The 17810-nt window shown below is 41.9% G+C and overlaps 1 long non-coding RNA gene across 2 annotated transcripts; it reads left to right on the top strand.

Moving 5' to 3' along the window:
• The first annotated feature begins 3379 nt into the window (after positions 1-3379).
• Positions 3380-16141, top strand: LOC108449098. Of its 2 annotated transcripts, none has more exons than XR_001865203.1 (3): positions 3380-3491; positions 9916-10000; positions 10099-16141. It is a non-coding gene; the product is annotated as an uncharacterized LOC108449098 (long non-coding RNA). The 2 variants fall into 2 exon arrangements; XR_001865202.1 differs by having other exon boundaries at positions 9857-10000.
• The last annotated feature ends 1669 nt before the right edge of the window (positions 16142-17810 follow it).

The raw sequence follows: 17810 nt of genomic DNA, 5'->3' as shown, positions 1-17810 counted from the left end.
AGCCCTTTCATTAAACATCCGCTGTGTACTTCCCGTCGGGGCCGCGGGTTGGCCCAGGGGACGGCCGGCTGACGAGAGCCAGCAGACGCTCTCATGGCTTCTCGTTTGGCTATTTAGGACAGATTTTCCCCGCAGCACTCGGCAGACGGCAAAGAGAAACACACCATTTATGTCACCCTATTAAATACACACAGCTTTTGCAGCCCTGCATCATGCTGCAGCCTTTCTCATCCCTTCTTGGCTCTGCGCAACAGAGTAAACATCATAAAGAACATAAAAAGGAGTTTTCCTGAATTTTCCCTGACCTTCCCTGGCAACAGAAAGCTTTAACGGGGTGAGGTTTTTTTCCCCTCGAGAAAACATGCCTCCCGCCCTCCTTCCTTCTCAAATAAATTTGGCAAAAACCCAGAGACTTGTGCTTGAGGGTCATGCTCAGGGGTCCTTCCAGGAAACTTCATTCAGAGGAGTTAATGCAGCAGCTCACTTGCCTGCTTTGAATCACACTGCGTCTGTGCTCACTTTTCCTACACTCGAGTTATGTTTGCTCTGTAGCACCCAGGCTGTTACATCTCACTCCTGCTGTACAGGTTGACAGCAGTAAGCGAGCGTCAGGCCAGGCTTTCCCCTGCCTTGCACCGCAGATGGCCCTTTCCATATTTGCTGCATAGTGTAAAATACTGCCATCTCAGATTTGTTGGTACTGTATACCCACTCTATTGCTTCTAAAAGCTGCATACCTTCTCTAAACGATCCAAGAGTGCTTCCACTTAGTCCTTTCAGCATTTACAGCTGTTAAAGTTTGTGCTGGTACAGAACCAAGAGCCTAGGGCAGGACCTAATTTTATGAGGTGCTGTATGTGAGTCCTGATTCAGGACCTTACAAGCCAAAAAGAACTAGAGAAGACAAGCAAGTCAGGATTGGGTACAGGCAGGACGTATGAACTCTAAATAGCATGCATATATGTCTTAAGTCAGTATAATGTCTTAAGTTGGTATATAATTGTCCTTATTGTTATGATGAGGAAAATGATGTTTAAATTAAAGTGGCTGAGTTATTTGCCAAGGAAGGCACTGTGTCAGAGGTGCCACTGTGGCTGTGCAGTGATTGAAAACAGGATCAGAATTTTTCAAAGCAGGTCTGTGAGGTCTGTAGTTGGATTATTGTCCCAATATATGATAAGCAATGATATTTAAACACCTATAAGACTGTCTGTGGTTTCACAGGGAGCTGAGAGCTACTGCCACTAGAAATGTTGCTGGGTCCCACTGCCAGGAGATGCATTTGGTGGCAGAGGTTTGTTGACCTTAGGCTGAATTATGGTTTTTAAGCAGATTTGTATTAAAAAGGAAGGCCAGTATTTTTGATCATAGCTAACAAAACCTCTTTCTCAGATGTCCTGTTTGAGGGTGATCTGCTTGAGAGGGACGTGGGCATAAGAGCTGCTTGCTCACAAGCTGATTCCCACCCCCTTCCTTTTCTGGTTCCCTGGGCTGAGACTTGGCACATCGGCACTTGGAGCATCGTCCAGGTCAGGCACAGTAAGAGGTAAAGTTCAAGGCATAATTCTCGTGTCATCCTGATTTTTCACCTGAGGTACTAGGTGCAATCTGCATTTTGTGGCCAGCCAGCAGTCGCTGGCCCACCTGCAAGTGCTGTTCACTACTTGGAAACCATCCTAGATCTAGAATATGAATTTGAATGGAGAAATAAACATGTTGCAAATTCAACAAACACTGCTGGCTATTGAGCAGCATGCCCTGCAGCAGGGGAAGTTGAGGTTCAAAATTCTGTCTCAGAAACAGGCTCAATTAACAGAAAGAAAAACGCAGCAGATGTCTGCTCATAGAGGAAGTTTTGCCACTTTCCTCTCTTTATTTTTTCCATCTGGAAGGATGAAAATCTCACATGTGGCCTCTACAGGGCATTTTTCAGGAGGAGGAAGGCACCCCCTCCCCCTTCTGCAGTGCAGTTTAACTCATGCAAACACAGAACCAGCGTGTCTGACCCCAGGAAGTGTCTGTACAACCAAAGGGTTATTTTGGCAGAACTCGATGTGGATTTTTTACATGCAGTCTGAAAGTCACCTGGTCTATCCAATGTGGGTCAAATGCATGGCAGAGAATGTGCTAACAACCAATCTGTAAAAATGCCTGCAGGGCTGTGCCTGATCCTTGTCTTGGGTTTGCTAGAACATAATCTAAATGAATGCATTACTGATACAAAAAACATGTTGCAAAAAAAATCACCCAAACTTTGCTCTAAAATTCAGTTCATCTGGTGCAAATGCACTCAGCTCTGAAATAATCCACATTTTCTAACCTTTGAACACAGTGAATTTCTTCTAACATTACAGTTCTATATAGAGTGGAGAGTACGCAAATGATAACTCATAAAAGTTTTGCTGAATGCATGTCAATTTGAGACAATACTATTATCCATAAGGTAAAGATGCACAACAAGTACTAGAAAGGGCTTTTTATTAGTACCAAAAAAAGAAAAAGAGGTGGAGAAGAAGGAAGTCTTCTCCTTACCATCTTCATACAGCATAGTTGGGAAGGTTAAAGCCTGACTCTAACCTCCATAAAACTTCCATGGGAAAGAAACACAAGCATTTAAGATAGCTCCATCTTCCTGTTCGTTTGCTCAGCAGTAATAAAATTGCTAGCATGGCCCAAGAATGCATGTTTTGAGGGAAAAGCATAAAAGTGTCAGTGGGTAATATTTGTATAGATTTGTTGTTTGTTAGAACAGTGTGCCTCTGCATGGGAAGATAACTCTAGCCTCACTCAGTGGCTCCCACTTACTCACCTGGGCCAGGTCCATGGGAATGTTTTATGAAATAATACATGAAATAGGGAATGTTTTTTCACTGTACACAGATTTTGTGAGCTGTTTGTTAGCTGGTAAAGGCTGGCCTTCAGGATGAAACGTCTGTTAATGAAATGCTACACAATACTATAGTGTGGAGTAGCCACAAACTCTGCCCAGGGCTGAGCTGGGCTCTGCTGCAGACTGTATGGTGTAGGGGAACACATGTCACTTCAGTGCATCTGATAGCCTCAGCTGTAAGGAAAGACGGCACTTCCTCTTCCTGAGTCTTTATTCAGAGCGCATTTGCTCTGTGAGAGGGACTGTGCAGCTGCTTGCTGCACATCCTCTGGAGCCCAGCTCTAAGTGTCTGCTTCAGCTGCACTGCCTTGAGATGGTACTTTAATATTAACATGTTTGGTGAGAACAGCAGCTCTCCCACCTCAGAAATGGGGTGTGCAGGTATAAGTTCTACCTTCAGATCTCCTCTGAAAGGGAAGGAACTGGAGAATTATATCAAGTCTTCCTGCTTCTTTTTCTAACATGTACCCTCTCTCTCTGCTGCAGATCATTAGACACTCCAGACATCTTATACAGCCCCTGTATCACAACGCTCGTGAGGTTTCTCATCAAGCTAAAAAGCAAATTACCCGTGACAGTCCTGGCCAAACTCCTGATAAAGGTTCTGAAACACAATGACACCCTCACTCTTTCTTTCTCTCTTGTAAAATCAATCAGACTTACACTTTAAATAGGCAAGTGGCCTAAAGGAGAAATTTTCCCAGCCTGTCAGGGTCCTGGGAGGGGGAGCTGAGGAGGCTCTTTCTGCTTGTTGTTTATTGTTGAAAGAAAGTGGGTTACACTGGAATTATAAATCTTCAAACGGAGAGAAATATTTGTAAATAGTCCATAAATGACTGGCAGTCTATTTACCCTCCCGGCTGTATTTCACATCCTACATTTTCTTAAGTCAGACCTTTCTGATTTTACTAAGGTGAAAAGTCATTGTTACAATGTGTTAAACTCAGGTAGAGGAGTATTTGAGATGACTGATATAATTAAGCATCGTGCTTTGGGGGGGCCCAGGCAATTAAAAAAAGCTCTCACAGTTTGCAGAAACCCATGACTAACTGGGCCACAGATTAAAAGGTGGCTAGTAGCCCTATAAAGACAGTTACATTAAATGGTTACCTCTCCAATTTGCAGGGTATCAGTTGCCATGCCATATAAATTGTACATTGTGCCTCCCTCCAGATCCCAATTCTAAAAGTTTCCCCCAGATTTACAGTATTGCATAGAGCTTCCTCAGCAAGGGCTCACCTACTTCAAGAGCTTTACAAAATTGGTAACATTTTGCAGGTAAATTATCACTGTTTGTTCTGCCATTCAATGATTTTTCCAGTGTTTGCTAGTTCATCTGTCAATTTGCAGAAAGTTTGCTAGAGCTTTCCCACTCAGTGGTGCAAATTAAATGAGGTTTGTCTATAGAGGTTAATTGATTTTTAGTCAGAACTGCCAGTAAAAGACATTTGAGGATATTGAACCAGGCCCCCATTTTGTGTGACTGAAATGTGACAAGCTCCCTGCACCCATCCCCATGCCCTTACCCACCCCCCACCCTACCCTCCTGCTTCTTTTTATGTGCCTTTTTGATTCTGAAACTTCTGGGGTCACATTTTCAAGCCTCTCGTCACAACAATGTGATGCTCTTGCAGAGATACAAATGTTGCTCTGAGATGTATTAGCAGGGGTGCTGGGTATAAGACAAGAGAGGTAATTATTCTGCTCTACTTGGCACTGGTGCAACCTCAGCTGAAGTATTGCATCCAGATTTGGGTGCTACATTTTGTGATAACTGCAACAAGATGATAAGGGGTTTAGAAAACATGAACCTCTGAGAAAGGTTAAGAGAATTGGGATTGTTTAGTCTAGGAAGTAGAGACAGAAGGAAGATGTTAACACTTTGCAAACACATAGAATTTATTTTAAAGAAGGCAGAAATAAGTTGTACCCTTTTCCACAAAGGGTAGGACATGAAGCCATAGAATTATAGAATTGTTTAAATTGTAGAAGACCTCTAAGATCATTAACTCCAACCATTAACCCAGAACTGCCAAGTCCACCACTAAAGCATGTGGCAAGTGCAGATCTACGTGTCTTTTAAATGCCTCCAGGGATTGTGACTCCGCCGCACTACCGGGCAGCCTGGTCCAATGTTCAGCAATCCTTTTGACGAAGGGATCTTTCTGAATATCCGATCTAAACACCTTCTGGTGCAGCTTGAGGCCATGTCCTCTTGTCCTGTCAGTGCTTGCCTGGAAGAAGAGGCCAACCCCCACCTGGCTACAGCCTCCTTTCAGGCAGTTGTAGGGAGTGATAAGGTCACCCCTGAGCCTCCTTTTCTCCAGGCTAAACACCCCCAGCTCCCTCAGCTGCTCCTCACAGGACTTGTGCTCCAGACCCTTCCCCAGCTCCTTTCTCTGGACTCCCTCCAGCACCTCAATGTCTTTCTTGCAGTGAGGGGCCCAGAACTGGACACAGCACTCGAGGTGTGGCCTCACCAGTGCCCAGCACAGGGGGACAATCCCTGCCCTGGTCCTGCTGGCCACACTATTGCTGATCCAGGCCAGGATGCCATTGGCCTTCTTGGCCACCTGGGCACACCCTGGCTCATGTTCAGCTGCTGTTAAGCAGCATCCTCCCTCGCTTGCTCACACCAGCTGTGTGAGGAAGTTGCCTTCCACACACTTCAGAAACTTCCTAGGCTGTTCCCTCTCTACTGTATTGAATTTCCAGCAGACATGTGCTCAGCTGAAGCCCCCCACAAGAACAAGGGCTAGGCATTTTGAGACTTCTTGCAGCTGTTTATAGAATATTTCATTTGTCTCTTCAAGTACTTGCCTAATTCACCACTTAAATTTAGAGTAAATCTTAGGAAAAAGAGTCTGATTGTAAATGTAGTGTAACATTGGAAGCAACTTCTCAGAAGCCTGGAGTTCTCCTGCACAGGAATTTTTTAAGAACCCATCAGGCAAACATCTGGACACATCATGCAGTCTGTAGTGTAATCCTGCTCCTCTGACCTGTGGAAATAACCTGCTTTCTTCCAGTTCCCCATCTCTAGAGTGTGGTGGCTCTAAGAGTGTAGGCAAGAAGAACACATGTAGAAAGAAAAGAAAGAAAGTGGGACTACAATACAGCTGTTTACCTCCAGGCCTTGGCTTTGTCTGTGAAACCTTCAGTTCGTGAGAATCGTGGTAGAATCCCCCAAGTCCAAAATGCTCTGAATGGCTAGTTGTGGCCCTTAACTTGGACCTTGAACATGGCAAAGGCTACTGAATATCCCTTCTTGGGTTTCTCACTGAGCCCCATCATTCGTGACTGATTAAACCCATATATTAGAAATATGTCCAGTCTATCTCTAAAACACCTTTGCTCCTTTTTCTAGGAAAAAAAAAAAAGATTCCACTACATTGTTTTCTGTGCTTCTCAAAAAGCTAATTGTCTTAATGGCCAGAAATCTGCATTTTATTCCTGTATATCCAGCTTTATCTGACCTCTACTCAACCTCATTAAGGTTGCTTCTGCCAGCAGATGCTACTCGTATTTAGAGACTTAAAAAGGTCAGGTTACCACATGGCCTGCTGATCAATAAGCTGAATAAAACTTGTGCAACTCTTCTGTCATGGTAAGACTGTTTTTCTATTTCTCTGAAGACTCTCAGAGTTCATTTGTGACCACCAAAGTTCGATACACGTATTTGCATAAAGCCATGACCGCAAAAATGGAGCAAGGTAAAAAGGCTGGTGTGTGACATGTTATCATACAGCCACTTACACCTGTATGTGCCATGACCACAAACTGGAACGTAAAAGAAAAATACCCAATATGCTTGCTAGCACAGTCTTACCAACCACATAAATGGTCTGTTGCTGGTTTTCTCTCTGTGTTACACATACACACATATCTTTCATTTTGGTTACAGACACCAGGTTGAAATGGTGTTTCCCCCTAATCAGACCACACTGAAGAAAAATACGAACATTTGTTTATACCTATAATTAAGTGGTGCAATTTTTTGCAATCAATGTCTGTTTACTCCTGCAAATAATGCAAGAGCAGGTATTTGGGATTGCTGAAAATCAAACTACTCAAGTTTATCAGCATTGGTTTGAGAGATGAACTTTAAAGACACTGAAACTCTGTTACAGATATCTTTCCAGGACAATGTAACAGTCCTAACCAGTCTTGTTTCATTCAGAATCTGTATTTCTCTTGTACATTCAGATACCCAAACTAAAAGCTTTCTTTCCCATCCTTGTCAACAAATCCTAACCCAGAAGAGCCCCCTTAATAAGGATTACAAGGCATTTTAGTATCTTTGTTGATTAAGACCCTGGACAGAAGGTGAAGTGACTAACTAGGGCTGTTGCTGGGAGTAATTTGTCCACTGTCTAGGAAATTAAATGAGACCACCATAGCATTTTAGGAAGTCAGATAAGATGCTAAAGACGGTCATGCCTTTCAGTATCTGGGATCAGCCTTTGCAAGATTTGAACTAATTATCTAGAGTTGGAGTTGGGCAGATACTTTATTTAAAATAGGTTTTTTCAAAGCGGGCTTTTTTGACCTGGTCCCTGGTTTCTCATCTGAATTAACTGGTTCTAACTGAATGGCAGATAATCTAAAGGCATGTTAAATTAGAGGAAAGATTTTGTTGGATGTATTACTAATGCAATACCTTTCTTCTCTTTGCTGGATAAACACAACTTTTAGAATCAATTCCTGCTTCTATAAACACACTCACTTATGTACTCAGATTTGGCTTTGCTCACACACTCTATAGATGTGGCTTAGGCACCGTGTGCTCTGGGGAACATTTACTAGCATTGATGTATTCATTAGAGTATTTGTATGAGGCAAACTTGAATGAGATGGAGTTGAAGGAAAGAGAATTCACTTCAGAAATGCAAGGGAGGTGTCCCCCACAGAAGCCTTTCTATCTACAGCTACATGTTATTTCCAAAACTTCTACAAAGGCCACTGAATCCTTCTGCTGAGCCTTCAGTCACTTCCACAAAACAAAGTTCTTAACTGTTGACTTCACCCCCAGGGCCAGGTCCAAGTATTGAGTATCAGTCATTAAGTACTAGTTACACAGAAAATTTGGGCATGCCTCAAACTGTCAAGTCTACTTGTGCAAACTCAATATTTATATTAATTGAGGTGAGAAGTGATTCGCTGTCAGACAACTGCTGTTTCCTTTGTTTGGATCTGACTGGCAGCACTAGATTATGGTGTGCAATAACTGTCAAGGCGAGATAGGACATGTATCAACCCTTCATCTTTAAAATGTTTGATGAGAGCTTTCATGCTGTAAACCTGTTTCACACTGCTCTAGATGACTTTTTAAAAATTAAAATGAGCCCTAAATTAATGTAAAAGCTTTTATTTTTTGAAAAAAATATTACCAATTACTTTCACAGTGCTAATAGGTATACGCCTGAGACCTACATTTCCCTGAACTTTTGCTGCTTTAATCCAGAGGCTGAGATTCCCTCAATCTCTCTGTAATATATTGGGTGCAACGGCAATGTCCAAAAAACAAGGATTTTCAAGTGAAGTCCATAACACACTAGGGTCCTGATTAGCCACACGCACCATGTATTGCAGACAGAAACAAGGCTAGTTAGGTATGAGTCACAAAGTAGAAAGTTTGGTAATTATTTACAACGTGTTCATAGAAATTACTATAAAAGGATAGGGATGACAGGAGGATAAACTGAGCCTGAAAGTTTTTTTCCATTTACATTCATTTGAGTCAGCCTGGAATCAATAGAATTCTGTCCAAAGGACAAGGTGTGCTATGTCAGGTGGTAATTACTCCTTGGTGCTATTCATATTATTTATACCTTTAAGTATGTATGCCAAGAAACTTCAAATCACAGTACACACAGTAATCTCTTCACTCACAATAAAACAGATCAGAAGAAGATCACTAACTCTGAAAGAGTTGCTGAACATCCATGGATTGCTTGCTATTTGATGGATTATTAATATGTTATATCCTTTATAGGGGAAAGTGAACTCTTAATTGTATGGGATAGGAAAGGCAGAGATGGGACTTCTAATGACACAATAAGAAAAATATCAAGAAGTCAGTGTTTTATGGCTGTCAGGCCCTTTACTTCATTAGGTTTCTTTTAAAAATTTATTTTGCTTTTCTCCTGAGTAGCAGGGCTGATGCCACATCTAGACTGGGACCTTCACAAGAGACAGAAAGAAGAACAGAAAGAATACAGGCTTGCAATAAAAGATCACATTCAAGGAACATAATTTGTCAGAAAAAAGGCAAATTTAAGAGTGCCACTAATGACCTAGGCATGTCACTCAACCACAGGATCAGTGTCTACCCACTCAGCACACTTAGCTTGAATTTTACTCCAATGTGTCATGTTACAGACGGAGCAGGCTGATGTTGAATGTTATTCTATTCAAGCTAGTTAGTTCATTCTCTCTCTCAAACCAATCTTTACGTTTCTCAGAAGTTTCTAGTATTTCTAGTTTCTGCTTTACATAATTTGGTTTTCTGGACCTGATAAGGTTTTAAAGTAAATCACTGAAACCTAGGTCAAAAGAACAAAGCTCTTAGGCTCATATAATGTTGCATTTATTAAGAGATAACTTAACTGGGTGGGAAAAAATGAAACACAAAAACTAAGGGAAGCAAAGCATGATTTGTGTTTTCTCTCAAATGTGTCACTGGGAATATAATTAGGACCAATCAAAAAAAGTCCAACAAATCCTGATCTCTTTAATAAATTTCCCCCTTCCTCTGCAATAAAAACATTTCCAGAATTAATGGCTACTATGGATGAATTGCTCCCAAGAAAACAGATGGATCAGAAAATTTCACTATCCACTGCAAGTGTGTTCATGGGCATGTTATGGGTGGGGTTGGTCCGACAGTGAGAAAATAAAAGCCCTGTTTGCTTTTGTTTCTAAGGGAACCTCCACTCATGTGTGTCATCATGTACTTTTGCACAGGGGCTTTAAGAATTTGTGCCTCGAGGCGAAGGGATGAATATTGTTGTTTTAAGTTGCAGATATGAGATGGAGGGTACTCAGAGGCATACAATGGTCAGTGCACGCAGTATTGCAGTTCTTTACCTGCTAGTACTCTTAAATCAGGTGAGTACTCCCCAGGAGCTTCTTTGTTCTATTTTTCAGATGCTGTGTTAATAATTCTTGCTTTTTGATTTTTTCCTTTTTTTTTTTTTTTTTTTAAGACAAGTGAGAAAGATGGATGCTAGCTCCAGAAGATAATTGCAAGCTCACCAGGAAACAAATTGTCTGAGAGTTTGTGCTCTGATCATGTCGTCTTCACGTGTTTTGTACAGAGAGATAGCCCTATTCAGCAAAGAATCAGAGGAGCTTAAGGCACCTGGTATCTTGCAAAACAAGCCAAAACCCATGTGTTCTCAAAGCATACATCAGCTTCCATATGTAACTCAGTGAATTGTCTTGTTTTTCTTACTTTGGAAGAATTAATCATTTTTGCATTTGTGAAATCTCAATTCTTATCAGAGTAACATATCCCATAATTTACTCTGATTGATCTTACTAATTCACTTAGCCATTCCAACTGCTTGGCTGTTGCCCAGCTTCACAGGTTTGCTGTAACAGAAAACACCAGGGTACTGTGAGCCAACTTACTCTCTTTTTTTAACTTTCTTTTTATGTGAATAAAATTCCAAAAGACTTGTAGTTAATATGTGCTGGGAATAAAGCCTGAATAAATACAGAACAAGGACTGTGGGTACTGACTTGGCCACTGACAAGCATTTAAACATATTTCTTGCACTCGAAAAGACCACTTTCTTTTTATATAAGTTTCTCTAACAAATTGCTTTAGCAGCTGAGAAACCTGCACAACTGATGATGTGTTCTGCTGTTGCTGGTGCCATATCTCACAGCAAGTGCAAGCTTTTGAAGGTGTTTATAAAGGGCTCTACTTCTCTAGCACAATGCTTTACATCTAAATATCACGGCTGGCTGACATCTGATAGGCACTCGGCCACAGCATGCAGCTTTCTGTCAGAAATGCAAACCCTGCTCCCCTCACTGCAGCAAATTGGAGTGGAGGTGTGCAGGGTGTGACAGGCGGGGCATCAGGAGGAGAGTGGTGTGTGGCACAGCTCTCCTGCCCTCCCCAGGACAGGCTACTTCTGCAAAAATATCCTGTAAGGTGCCTTGTCTCCAAGCTACTACATAAAGAAATTGAAGTCCTAAATAAATTAAATGCTCTAACCACCCTTAGCACTGTGAGGTGACTTCTCTCTGCAGCCTCTCCACCGGGCTTGGCAGAGCCTGCTCTGCCTGTGCCAGGGCTGAACCTGGCCCAGCACTGCTGCACAAGCCTTATGTAAAGTCCCCTTTGCATTTCCACAGAACTGCAGGAATGGTTGTACATCACTTGGAGATGTTTTATGTTCTTTCTGGGGAGTGAAATGCTTCTGACTTCCAGAGAAACATGTACCTGTGCAGCCCCTGGGTGAGCCAAACTACTGCCTTTTGATCCTGAGAAAGTTTTCAAGGACAAAGAGAACTGTTGAAGGCAGCGTGGTGCTCATGCAACTTTTTTGTCTCTGCTAATGTCAACTCTGTATTCATTATAATCAGTCAGTGTGAAGGTCTCTGTTGATATGTGTCAGAGAGACAGCTTACTCCATGCCTCTGTCCCACTGGCTTCGAAATCACTTTCCTAGTAATCGCATTTGAAAGGTCATTTTTGCCTAAAAGCCTTTCTGCCATTAACCCGTTTTAGCTCCTGTGCCCAAGGCAGTCTGAGATGTAAAGGCAGTGGATATTTCCTTTGGTTGGTTTGTTTTGTGCTTTTTGCAGCACCTGCCTCAGGAGGAGGGGGACATCTCAAACACAGGCATAGCCAGTCCCTCTGTCCCCACCTGGAGGCACTCTCCTACCCTTGGGATCGTTCATTTCGAGCAGCCTAATGTGTTGTCAGCCAAACTGGATTGCATCAAATGTGCAAACGATTTTAAATGAAAATTAGCAAATTATGGCAGAGCCTTCCCAAGTGTGTGGAGAGGGGTTTATATAACCAATTTCTGAAAAACAGAGAGAAAAAGAGACAGCTGGCAAGAAGGAAAAGATTAAACCCAAGGGCAAAAGGAAGTATTTGTAAGAGAGGAGAAAATAGTGGTTTAGTCATGATGTGTGAAAGGCTTTTAGGTGCAACCAAACATCGACCCAGCTCTCAATATCAGAGAGGGACTAGTTTCACACCATGCAGGTGTCACTCCAGGACTTCACTAACACAGAGTGCCACTGACCTGCAAGAATGAAGGCAATGAGGGAGAAAACAGCAACTTCTCTTGAGAAGATTAGTGGGAAGAAATAAAGACAACAAAGAAAAGAAGTCACAGACACATGGGGAGAAGAATTTTTTTTTCTATTTTATTTATAGATTTCACTTAAGGTTTCTTTAATTTATATAACAACTTTGCCTTCCACAGACAAGTTCATCATAGCAGGCTGCTTCTTGTAACTCTCAGGCTTCAGGAAGATAAGGTGAAATGCGTGTGTGAAATTCTCTGTCTTGTCCATTCACAGACTTAGAGATCTTGGATCAAATCAAAACAGCAAATGACTCAAACTTTGGGCTGCTGGACTTGAGCTGCTCCCAGCAAAGGGAAAGAAATGGCTGAAAAAGAAAATATTTCCTCCTGGAGGGATTCCATGAAGAGACTAACTGCAGGCACATACCAGGAGCAATGATCAGTGCAAGTTTTGCAATGTACATTCCCAACACAGTCCAAACAGTAGTTTCTGGGTATAAGTGCAAGCCCTGAGTCACACTGTGACTGCTGTTTGAATAATCTGACCAACGAGCCTGAAAAACCATACCCATTTCTTCTGAAGTAGGGCGTTTTCTCTCTAGTTTTAAGAAGACAGGAACGTGAATAGCTGTTAATAAGCTATTGTAAGGATAAATATAAATGTGCAGATGTTTGATTGAGCTGCTAGGTCTTGTCTTGTAATCCTTACTAATTGGAAGGCACAATATGTTTTTTCGAGTGCACTTAGAGGATCAAGTTCTGCAAACTGCAGGTATGGCGATGTGTATGGAACCGGCCATGTTTGGACCAGACCACGGACTAAATTCATCTGTGGTGACCTAACTGTAGGCTTTTTACCAGATCAGCATGTAGATGTTCAACACTGCAGTGAGGTCTCATTATGAGAACAGAAAGTCTGCATGGGGTGTACAAGTACTCCTATGGGAAGTGTGCAACCTTTGTCAATCCTTGTTTTGTAGTTCAATGATGAAAGCAACATCTGCTATTAATGAAAGCCTTAGGTTGTGACATTAGTCACAGCACAAAGTAGGAAGTCTTGCCCTGATTTTAGAATATCATGCATTCCCATGAACTTCAAAGAAGTAGGATATCTTTTGTCACTTTAAAAAATGTTAAGTAATACTTTTGTGTGTGAGTTCCCTTTAAAGGAAAATCAACTTGATATTGGAAGAAAATGCTAGTGATGTTACCATAACTATACTGATAATAATTTCTGATTTATATGTTCCTATGCATGGAAATCTAAATGAAATTTACTGTTTTCCCTGTATTTTTTTTCCCAATGAAGTGAAATCAATACAAACATTATATCTTTTTAGACTATTTTCTGTTGACAGTATTCCCGGTAAACATTAACTCATTATTTATCTATCCCAAGGAATGGTATGCATTGAAAGACAATCGCTTTGCAGTGGAATGTGACCTTGGCTAGTCTATAACAGCAAAAAAATGCCATCCCTCTGACGTTATATTGTTTTGATGGAAGGAAAAATTAGCTAACTTACTTGGAAAAGTTGCAAAGGAATCTTCAACCTCTTAGAATGAGTTCAGCTAACCTTTAGGCTCTCTCTTTGGGAATGACATTATCTTGTGCTGGCACAGAGTGTTTCACCTAAGAGCTTTTTATGAAGCGTTAAGGAAACATTAATTAAGGTTACAGGCTTTCAGGGGAGAGACAAAAGTTATTAACCTCACTTTAAATATCAGACTCAGCACCTGGTCTCTGCAACACCTGGGACTGTGGATGAACCCTGTGACCAACAACAAGCTCTGCCCAATATGTCTGGATGTTGTGGGATGCGTAAGGGATGGCACAGGGGTCATGCTCAGCCCTTGTCCTGGAGCAGCCCTGCTCTTGCTGCTCCTGGGCAGTCCTACAAATGAGTAGAGTTTGTCACAGAGACTGTGTCTGCAGAAAACAACTGGTGTTCTTGGCTATCCCAGAAAATGAGGGTTGTGTGGTAGTCCTGTCATTCTGTCCATAGTCTTCCTGCAACAGAGGATATCTCCTCCAAACGGTGTCTGTGCTGCTTTGGCAGATGCTTGTTCTGGGGCGCTTGATGTGGTGCCAGGGAACAGCTGCTGGGATGCCAATGTTTGCACACTGCTGGCTGGTGGGGTAGGGTGTGCTGGGGCACCAACCTCTGCAGAGCATGATGCATCTCCTGTCACATGTGGGTCCGAGGCAAATGTTGTAAAAGGCAAAATACAGTGTGTAAGTATCTCTTTTTAAAGTTGTGTTTCTGGAACACCTCCCCTGGGTCATTCAGTTGGCCAGAAATAATATTTGTCTTGCAGTCACAGCCTCAATGACCTCAGCCTACACCCAATAACAGAACTTGTTCTAAGCTCAGCAGAGGCACCTCTCCATGCTACTAATGGTTTTCCATTGTTATGTTGGCTGTTGATACCTAAGCTTTGGGTCTGGAGTCAGAGCAAGGACCTGGGTGTTGGCACCACAACCATAGCTGAGCACCTCTCCCTAACTGAAAGGACGCTGCTGGACATCCAGTTTTGGAAACCGGACTGGAGCAATCAGGGGAGGAATGCCCACTCAGGGTAACATCTTAGGTTTGGATTAAGAGGATATTTTTGAAAAGAAATTTCCCAGTTCCTCATCCTTGCCTAGATCATGTTGACAACCTACAGAGCAACCTACAGAAAACTAGGTTCCCTTCTGTTAAAAACCAAACTGAAAGATGCACTCCAGCATTTCTCCTAATGCTGTCAGTCCCCTGGGATCTTTGGTTACTTCTCTCTAATTTGAGGAGAATTTAATAGTCTTTTATTGTATACTCTATAGGAAGTAAATAGATCATGCATGTGTAATGTTTGGCATGTACACAAAGAAAAAGATACTTCCCTCTTCTGTTACATTTTCTAGTAATAGAGATACCACACTCTTCTCTCACTACAACTCTCACTTTTGCTATTGGGTTTTCCTTGTATTTGGATGTTTCTGTCTGAAATCATGCCACCTCAGGTGAGGGGACCTAATGTTAGACAATGGCTATTTTTTTCCTCATTATAAAGAGACATTAAAGTCTCCAAATTCACATGGTTAAGTTTTAATCTTTAAATCAGTCATGCATCAAATTTGAATGGTTCACGTTATGCTGGACTGCTTGTTGGAAAGCAAAATTAAGACTTCCCAAAGAATCTCTCCCCTCATTCTTGTCCTGTTCTGTCATCCTCTTTCCAAAACAGGGCTCATCAACTTTGTCCAAATGGATTTTTGTATCAGAATATCTTTACTGCAGATTTTCATCTTTTACTGGTTTATCTGTCAAGCATCATGTCTGCTGCAACACTGCTGAGCTTGATACTAGGCTGTGAGTTTACAGAAAAGAAACTTTAATTGTAACAATTTCCAATTATTCCCTAAAAGGATGCTATTTTTGTAAGCTGCTCCTGCAAATGCAAAAGACTGAGATTCTATACATATTATAGGGTAGGACAGTTACCGGAGCCATAGAGTTAGTTGCAAGGCTAGAAAAATATTAGTATACCATCACCAGGATTTTTGGTGAAGAGAAAAATTAAATAAAGCTTCATTTTTATGTCTACCTATAGATTAGGTTAAATATATTTAACCTGATATACTGTTTAAAAAAAAAATTAATAATCTTTAGTTTCAAGTCAAGCTTAAGATGAAAAACAAACAAACAAAAAGTTGAAATATCATATTTAAAAATATCATAACTTACTATCCATTCCAAAATTTTTAATGCTTGCATATTAGGATCACTGAAGAAGAGACACATATTTATAACTGTATGCATAGAGAGGCATCTAGTTCAATCAGTAGATTTTAAAAATCCTCAGAAATATCCCCTAATTCTGCTTTGCCTTACAGTCTGTGAAAAATTAATATGAAATGAGACTAAATGAAAGAGATAGCATGTCCAGCAGGCCATCCTGGATGTTGATAGCACAGTTATTCTCACACTAAAGCTACAATACCTGACGAGCATATGTCTACTGAGCATCTGATTCATACTGTCAACATCATCTAAATCCCTGCACAGAGGCAGCCAGACCATGAATCCCCCACCACAACTTGTATCAAAGAGCCACCTTGCTGACAGGCCTTTTTGAGAAGCCAAAGACTGAACAGACTTGGAGAGTGAACTCTCTCCAGTCATCAGGGTAGTCCCACAAAAGCTGGCAAGGCAGAAAGTTGTTCTGTGGAGAAGCCTGCTGCTCTCTGCATTAAACAAGGATACTCTGCTTTCCTCTTCTAGGCAAGAGCCTGTTACTTTTATACATCCATCCTTTAAATATTTTATGTTAAAAAAATGTTACAATTTCTGCTCTACAGCCCACCTTCTGAGGATATGTCAGATAATTTGCAGAAATGAGGTTTCAGACTAAGAGTCACAATAACGTGCTACAGAAACCCAGTCGTCAGACTGCAGTTTATCCAATCAGGGAGTACAGCTGGGTCATGCGATCCAAACAGCTTGCTTTCAGTGCTCCCAGAGAGCAGCTTACAGAAATAGCTATGACTTCACAGATATTTGCCACAAACTGCTTAGCCAGTAATTTAAATACCAATTGAATTAGTGAAAATCACTATCAGTGCAGAAAGGTAACATTTGCAGGATTAATAATTTCCTGCAAGTTATTTGACCTATGCTAATCTCTGTTATTGAACCACTGCAGTTATCTTTTCCCTCCAGGCTAGCTGCTCTCTAATTGCAAGCTGACCTTGAGGTATAGCATCAGCTAGGCAAAACCTAACCCAGAGTGGATCATCACCAGCTAATCAGAGCTGTGGTTATTACTCAGCAGTCGTGTCTTAGCCCTGCTCTTCGACTGCAAGCCCACTATAGCACCTCTGCATTGAAAACTGCAACTGTTCTTTATTAATTGAGTTTTTATTCTGGCTGCATATGAGGAAGCAACAGAAATTATATAGCAGAGGTAGTTTTTCATTAGCGGGTGGAAGGTCATTGTGAATCTCTCTTGGCTCAACTGCTATGCAGCCAAATTCCTCCCTCAGCTTCAGGCTCTCTGAGATGTGACTTTTATTTAAGTCAAAGTAGCAAGATCAAGTATCTAATTCAGAGCTCAGAGAAAGCAACCTGAATCTCACTCAGATGTGGCCAGAAAGTGTTACCTCAGTGTAATCAGAGAAAACCTTTTCGTCCTCGAGCACATTGATCCGGTGGCATTAGCTGCTACCCTGGGGAAAGGGTTGTTCAGTAGGAGCTATGAAAATCTGCCCTTTAACCTGAGTGCCTGCAGGTCATTGAAAACATTTGGACAGTTCCTGTGGAGGAGGATGAGAGACTTCATGTTGCATGGAGTTGAAACTTGAGGGCAGGCTTTGTGGGTGAGAGCCTGAAAAGGAGAAGCTCTGGTCCACATTTCCTGCAGTTTTATCCAGCACCATACTCCTCAGGCACTGGAAAGGACTCTCCCTTGTGACACCCATCTGGAGCAGGGCTCTCAAGGAGGGGAACTTGGGCTTGACAGGTGCTGGGGAAGGCTGTGAGGGACTGGGAGCCAGAGCATCAGCACAGAGCTCCCCTCTGCTCCTGGATCTGCCACACCACGTGCAGATCTGCAGGAGAGGGGAGCCAAAGGCTCTGTTTTGCTTTGTAAAGGGGGTGGAT

This window comes from Corvus brachyrhynchos, unplaced genomic scaffold, assembly GCF_000691975.1.
Source record: "Corvus brachyrhynchos isolate BGI_N302 unplaced genomic scaffold, ASM69197v1 scaffold310, whole genome shotgun sequence".
In the NCBI taxonomy this organism is placed as follows: domain Eukaryota; kingdom Metazoa; phylum Chordata; class Aves; order Passeriformes; family Corvidae; genus Corvus; species Corvus brachyrhynchos.
This window is presented reverse-complemented; position numbering and strand designations above follow the sequence as displayed.